The following is an 8,474-nucleotide window of genomic DNA, read 5'->3' as shown; positions in this document are numbered from 1 at the left end:
AAGAATAAAACAGAAGCTGCAAAGTTTTTACTGCAGCAATCCTGTGGGTGATGATGACAGAAGCCCTGTTTTCAAGGGTTGTGACTTTCACATGTGCCAAACCAAATTTACTTCAGTTAACATAAAATACAATTAAAGCAGATAATAAACCTTGTGTAGAAGTGGATCTTGATGATGGACTGTGATTGCTGGCTTGCAAACCAATGCTCAAAAGTTTATTGTAGCTGTAATTCTTCAGGAAGAATGGCCAGCTAACTGTTTAGGCTATTAACCTGCACCTGTGAATTGCAAATGCTTCAGCAGAAGTCCTCTGCTAACACTTCAGGATTCTACACAGGTTTTCAGGTTGTAAGGAGGAGATTATTTTTCAGAAGGTTGGCATGGGCCTTCTTGACAAGAGTCAGGGAGTAGGAAAGGAGCTGAAATGTTGTAGTCACAACTCATTTAATCATAGGACCACTTTCTGATGTAACATAATCCAATAAAATGTGCTATGACTCCGCTGCTGTCAATTAAGGAGTTAGTGCGAAGGTTCCACAAGAACATAGGGAAAGACTTGGATTAATAAATTGAATTAAATATGATAATGAGAATATCTCCTCTGCATCTACCAGTATGATTTGTTGATCCAGATCTGAGGACAAACTTTATAAAACATACACAAAAGAATTTCTGCATAGGAATCAGCAGTATTTTGTGAAGCAGGATTCTGTCAGAGATCACATTTTGTACTCCTACTGTATAAAAACAGACACTCTGGACAAGTTAATAAAAGAATTATTAAAGACACTACTAAAGTAGCAAAGCAGAGTCATATTTTAACAGTACTTTTCTTGACCTCTTAGATGTAGAAAAAACTTTTATTTGATAGGAAAAGTGGCACAGAGAGAGGAGGCAAAGACACTTTTAGGATTGTAACATTACACCATACCTTTATAACTGGATGATCCTGCACGGAAGCAAAGCCACCCATGTCTTTGGTGGGGTTTTTCTTCTATTTTTGAGGTTTCTCAGCTTCTCTGGCTTTTTGTTTCACACAGCTCTTTGGCTGCATTTTCCTCACAGCTCTGGCTGTCGCTAGCTCTGGCTGTATTTTTGCAGCTTTTCGCTGCTGGATTGGGCTCGCCTCTGGTCTTTTCCAGCTTTTCGCTGTGTGGACAGGCTCTGCATACACTGTCCTCTGTCTCCCTCCAAACTGCCGGCGGGAAATGGCTGTTGTCCTCACACTGAGTCCCCACCTGTTATGACAGGAGGGTGGGTCAGAGACAGAGACAACACACGCCCCAGAATTCTCATGCAACAGCAGTGCATTTTATTCTTCCCACCTCCTTAAACAGGAGGATTTGAATCTCCTGGTCCAGACAGCTCATTGGTCTGGCTTAAACACAACCCAGCTCCTGTGCCAGTGAGACATGTGCAGCTTAGGGTGGAATGTAATTGGGTGAAGTCCCTGTATCAAGTCCACCCCACCATAGCTCAGCCCAGGTGCTGGTTTATGGAACCAGGCTGAGTTTCTTATTTATAATCAAATCAATTGCCTAGTACAAGCTAGCTCGTACTGTGACACGCACCTTTGTCCACTTGCTCCAGGCTGTATGTTTTCTGTCCCACATCACAGGATAAGGGTACCAATGGAAAAGCAGTGGTTGTTAATTTTCCAAAGAGTAAAAACACTGCTCATCATCAGTCAGTTTCTTGAATACATATGGTGTTAGCCAGAACTGGGTGATCTTCCCTACAGGAGGTGCTCTCACTGAAATACCTTTGCTTCCAAACCTGGCCTGACTAAAGAGTACCATCTTGGATATGTTTACCTTCTGTTGTTGAGATGAGTATATACAAGAAATGGGAAAATTATTAGAATAACTTAAAGTAATTTTAAAAAGCCTGCCAATTTGGAGTCTAAACTACATTTTCTGATGTCAGTTGAAACCCTGCTATAGACATACACGCACACACACACACACACACACACAAATCCCCTTTGATTGCAGTCAGCTTTTAATGTGACTTTAACCCCACAGAGATGAATATTTTTCAGTGTATAAACTTCAGCAGGTTGAAAACACTTAAAGTATTTTTCCAGAAAAATTTTCTATGAACTGTAATAATTAAAAGGTTTCCTCTGACTTGCTATGTAATAAATTTTCCTATCTCAAAAGTAAAATTTAGCTGAATCATGGGCTATATTAAACTTGAACAATTTATTTTTTCCCTTGTGGTCTTAAAGCAGGGCCAGTATCCTAAGATTGCTGTTATACAGTATTATGACTTTACCTTCCTTTAAAAAAAGTAAAATCCTAATATCTTAGCTACATAATATAAATGTAGGATTTTCTCTTTTTTTTTTCTATAAATGTGTTTCATTAAATGCTATAGTTCAGCTATACACATATATATTCCTGGCTAGCAGTTATTGTCATAGCATACTTATATTAAAAGATAACAAAGCTATATGCAACAGCTGAAGGTTTTTTCTTTTGAAATGTCTGCATTTCCAAGCAGCTCATAAATTTTAGGCACACAGATTTAATACTGAATAAGTTTTATTTTAACACCATCTTTCCCCCTTTCCTCCCCTGCTTCTATTCTAGAGCACTTCCAGGACATATGCTTCTAAAATGGTATACAGCTTCAAATCCTGGAAAAGTCAATGCCGGTCTTTGCAGGTCATTTTAACTTCTCTCTGAATTAGAGCATGTGTCAGTGCCACAGCGAAGGCTGAACCCCAAATGACAAACAGCAAGGGTAGCATGTGCTTGATGAAATTTACTTTAGTCTCCTTGCTATTCTGTAGGAGGGCCACTTACCAACAGAATGTGAGCCTTTCAGTATGGAAGGGCAATACAAGGTCTGCTTTCCCACCATGTCATGTGTAATACATATGTTACAGTTCTGGCTGCCAGAAATTGTAGTCCCTTCAAAAGAAGCAAGTGGTTCATATTGTGGCTTCTTTCAGGGATCTATAGTTTCGTTTGCTGATTAAGAAATTACTCTAAAAAATGGCCAGTACTACAGGCTATAAAGCCCCATCCAGTGAACTGCCGAGTGTCTTTGCTGCTGAATTCATTATCGTTTAGGCACATTTAACATGTCCTTGGCTGTGCTTGCAGCCACGAATCACTGGGGAAAAGTCTTTCTGAGTGGTCAACAACTCTCCTTAATATACCAGAACTGCTTTGACACCCTGCTAATCTTATTTAACACACATTGAAAAGTTACTGACTTTTGTGAGTTGCTAAAGATTTCTCATTTGTATGTTATCCAACCTGTGTTCATTTATCTTGTTAAACATTACATTTCAGTAAGCAAACTTCTCAGTTCTGGTGTCTTTATTATTTCCTACGTATATCTTTATTTTTTACTTCCTTTCCTGGTATCTTATGTTGTAATTTTTTGTTGTCTTTCTCATATCAAAATATTTTCCTATTTTTTTTCAATTCCTTGTACCATGTCTTTATTCATTAAAAAAGGAAGTTTTGTATTCTTTTTCCAGGTTCTGAGTTTTTTATTTCCCCAGCCTTTTACCTACTTCATTTTTTTCTTATTTCTTCTTCTTTTATATATATATATCACATCCTCTTTGCTGCTGATATACCCATAGAATATCTCACATTTGCTCATCTAGGCATGTTCTCATGAACCTTATCTCTTTCTGCCACTCTCAGTGTAAAGACTCTCACCTTCCTGCAAGTGCCTTCTTTTTTTTGCACACATTTTGAAATTCAGTCCAGTAGCTCCTTACATGCAAAGATAAGCTACAAAAATGTTGCTAAAAGTATTAAAAACAAAACCAAAAACCCAAGAGAACTCACTTTTTTGGCAGGTTTTGTACCATCTTAGGGTTCTATCCTGTGAATTGTTGCCATTAGCATTCTTTTCTGAACAGTAAAAAAGAACAGTGTCGGAAGCATTACAGAATCTTCAACACTTAAACAAAAAGGACTAATTAGGGTAAAATGAGAAATGTGAGTTATCTTTATTAATCGATTGGACAGGTTTATGGCACAAGTGAATTGACTGGATAATGGAAATATGGTAAATCTCATCGATGTAGAACACAACAAAGTGAGAGGCGTTGAGTTACTTGAGTTACCAGCAAAGGCGGAGAGGACAGATAGAACAAAAGAGTAGGGAAGAAATCAGCTGAAGTGGGAACAGGAATAGTAGAATGCCTTGTATATGATAACAAAAAAAGGAGTTGTTTTGGGCCTGTTATACTAACAATTATTTGTGTTAAGTTATCTTTTGTATAGTACTGTATTAAACAATAGAATGCAGAGCTGCAGTCTGATGCAGCTATCAAAAACCACAAAAGTAGTTTTTGGGATATTTCAAACATTCCAAGGAATACTTTTTCAAGTATTTTTATTATATGTAAGGAACAATTTATAGAAGGGATATAGGTATCTTACCAAACTACTGTACACAAATCTGATCAGCCAAGTTGAGAAAGAATAATCAAAGGAACAGATAGTTTGACTGATGCAGCTGAAAGCATCTCTCTTGTTAGAACATGCTAAAAGGGCTTGTTCTGCTAAGTCTTCAGTGAAGGCTGAAATTCAACATGATCACTCTTTTCCCATAAGAATTTTAAGGCCTATCTATCTGGGCACTGTGAGGACAGAGAAATAAAAGAGTCACACTATATGAAAACAAATGACACATACTGATCAACAGTAAATACATGGTAGAAGTATTACTGTATTTTAATTACCACTGTAAAAATAAGTAGAAAGGCTTAGAAGCAATTGATTTTAAGATGAAATTTGCTACATTTCTGCACAGGTTTTTGTGACATGATAGGGGGCAGTATTTGCTGAGCTGTGATGTCCTGTCCAATTCAATATCCTCATGGGTTATGCACGCTAATGCAATACTGATTCTTCACCGTAAACCTATATATTTATTTTTCTTACTGCAGATCAGAGCCATGATAGATTAGCTCCAACTGCTCATCCAGTTTGTATTGCAACACCAGTTTTATTGAGGCAAAAACTGAAGTATGAACTTTGAACATGGTATTTTGTTCAAAGTGCATTATACCTTAAATATAATGTTCACCGTGGTATAGGAGCAAAGTAGGATATTTATACTGGCATGTATAAGTAGCATATTTTGATATTTGCTCAAACCTTGCCTTCTATAGAAAACTGTCATGGGGGAAAAGTAACATGAAAACAGTTTAGTCTCAGAGTCTTTAGAGTTTTCATTGATCTTTTTCTGTCTCTACAGAGACATCAAATCCAAACAACATCATCAGGAAATGCATTGATGCAAGTATTATGTACTTATTCAAAAACACTTGTCATGGTTTGACACTGGTGCGATGCCAGCGCCCCCATGAAAATATACTTTTTAAAATAATTGCTGTGAGATGTGATCAGGAACAGAGCAGAGCAGGCTCATCTTAGTAACAAAGAAAGAACTTTATTAAACTACTACTACTAGAAAAAACTACAAACACTAAATCCTGCATGAAGACTTCCTAAAACACCCCTCCTCCTCCCACCTAATTTCTAAACAAACTTAACAGTGAGACACTACCCAGGATCTTAATCAAGTTGCCACCCTTCAGATATCTCCTTCCAACTCGAGAATTTCTTCTTCTATCATCTCGGATCCCAGACTGTCTCTCTTCTACTTCAAATCAAGGAGGAGTAATATTTCACAAAGCCTTCATTTCTCAGGAAAGGGTTAAAAGCTCAGACTCCCTGGACGGCTGATATCTCTGCCCAGCAGCCGACTCCCAAGGCCAAGGCTGGGCGCCTTCCCCCCCCCCCCGCTTCTCCTCCGCGCCGGCAAAGTTACAGGTACCGTCCGGACTCTCTATCTCTTCCCTCTGGGGGGGGGGATGACAAAGACATCTCCGCTTCTCTCTACCCTTCCGTCCACAGGAGCTGGCTCGGTTCCAGTCCCTCTACCCCTCGGCTCACCTCGACCAGGCCGCATGGCTTCCCCTCCCCCACCCAGCCCCATGGCTGGGCAGGGGAGGTCCGCACAGCACCTTGACCGGAACCAAAGAGAGCGAGCTCTTGGGAGTTCTTGCTTTTAACCCCCTGTGTTCTCAGAGGCGTATCCCTATCTTCAGTGGTCACTTCAGGTGCCAATATCCAAACTTGACCACTGATTGGTTTGACCCAACTTCCTGAAAAAAAAAAAAATCACTTCCATGTCAAACCACGACACTCCACCCTTCGCCTCTGAGAACACGCATTTCTAAAATTATATCAAAATTACATCCAACACACTTCTACATTATAACCTAATACATGCTTTGCTCTTATTCCTTTTTGATCTCATCTCACAGTCTTCATCTTATCGTCATCTTATCTTGCCCAGAACCCGATTCCCGGTCAGGGAACCAAAAATGTCATGGTTTGACACTGGTGCGATGCCAGCGCCCCCATGAAAATATACTTTTTAAAATAATTGCTGTGAGATGTGATCAGGAACAGAGCAGAGCAGGCTCATCTTAGTAACAAAGAAAGAACTTAAATCAATTGCTTAGCTATCTTTTCTTATAATTGCAGCCATATAAACAAAATGCTAATGAAATGCAGTATTACTTTATATTTAAATATTTGAGGATAAACAGTTGTATATTCTTAAACATTTAAATACCCTTAATTCTTCTTAATAAATTCCTACATTCTGAGAACTTTGGTAAATCATTGAATATCCCCCAAAACTGCAAATGAAAAATAAAGATATGTATTTTTTTTCAGTGGTTACAATATTGTTTTGACAAGTGGAAAATTCAAAATAGAAATTACTAGTTAGCTGCACCAGTATAGGAGAGTTCTCAAATTTGAAAGATGCTGCTGCATAGGATAAATCAGTGAATTAAAGCATAATGAATATATGAATACTCATAATTACTAAAAAAAATAGTGAAATTACTCTTTTTGACAGTAAAATTCTGATTTTACAATAGATTTTTTTCTTCATTTAGTTTGAATTGAAAATATTTCTGTCTGTAGTTCTGACAAGGGATATTTCTTCATACAGTCAGTTCTTAGAACACCATGAATAGGAGCAGAATCATTCTTTTTATAAAGGAAAGGAAACATATATGTGCAATTTCAAGGGGATATTTGCTTGCACTTGCCACATCTTATCTAGGTAGGGATGCTGTGTGAGGGCCTTTTTGGACTGCTTGCATTGCTTCCCTGCTCTAGGTGTAACACTGTTAACATTCTTTAAGGGAAATGTGCTGGTCCTTTTTGTTTGAGATTCAGTGTCAGGGAGTTGTGTGAAATCTTTTAGAATATTTCAATTGCAGACAAGTAAAATATTTTTAAGCCATGTAAGTACTTCATAGAACATTAGGACATAGATTATTTACACCATGTATTTGAGTAAAAAGAATTTGTTAGGACTCTTTTGTGTACTGAACTGCCTGCAATTCCTGTCTGGACAAAACATTTTCTTTTCCAAAACCACTTACTATTTATGTCTCTCGTTTAATGTTGTAGGATTATGTCTTCTGTTAATGTGACCTGATTTGCATCCTTCCCATAAATTGCAGTTAAGCAGCAATAGCTCAGAGGAGAATAGGAAATGGCATTTATCACTTCTGGAGTTGTGTATTGTAAGGTCAAGGTTGGAAAGTGCCTAAGGGAAAAGTATTTGCCCACTGCACTTTGTTTTCTTGGTGACCATGTAAAAGGACTTCAGTCTCCAGAGATATAATTAGAGCAATTTACACAGACACAAAATCTCTGCACGTGGAACTGGTACAATGAAGAATAAAGCTACAAAGAGAACAAGGCAAACCTTAGGATTTTTGTCTGATTTCATGACCCTATGAGGACACCTGCCATTCTCCAAGGCTGGGTAAGAAATTCAGGTCCTGTATACATTTTAGTTTTTTCAGCCATTATTGGAATTTGGAAGAATAGGCAGCACTATAGTTAGAAATCATTTGTCAGGAAGTGCATTTGTAACCGAAGCTTAAACCATAGATGTCAATTGTTGATCTCTGTCAAAAGGTAGCAAAATAGAATTCACAACCTTGAACTGACTGTTAATATTTCCCTTTTTGGTTTCCTAGAACTTCTTAAATCTGTGTAATAACTTAAAATAATAAGAAAGTTTCTAAATGAACACCACAACATTTTAGCAAGCTAAGAGATTTTTTCTAACTGTCTAAAATATTAAATGAAGAAAACTTCATGGAGACATGTGACTTCCACATCTGAAGGCTTGGTAAATCAAAAAAGAATCAACACTTGTGCACATTCACATCACAGCAATAAATGTACAACAAATTAAAAGAGAACATAGCTCATTAAAAAAAAACATGCAGTTGCCATTTTAAATGCTTTGAACGATACTGTGATTCCTGGATGTTTTGCAGCTTGAAGAAAATTGGTTATCTACTGTATAAGAACAAATGTTGAAATGACATATTCATTTCTGTACACTTAACCATGATAAAACTTTCAGAACACAGACTTACAGCTAAGAAA

The sequence above is a fragment of the Anomalospiza imberbis genome, chromosome 5, assembly GCF_031753505.1.
Source record: "Anomalospiza imberbis isolate Cuckoo-Finch-1a 21T00152 chromosome 5, ASM3175350v1, whole genome shotgun sequence".
NCBI lineage: Eukaryota > Metazoa > Chordata > Aves > Passeriformes > Viduidae > Anomalospiza > Anomalospiza imberbis.
Note: the sequence above shows the minus strand (reverse complement) of the source record.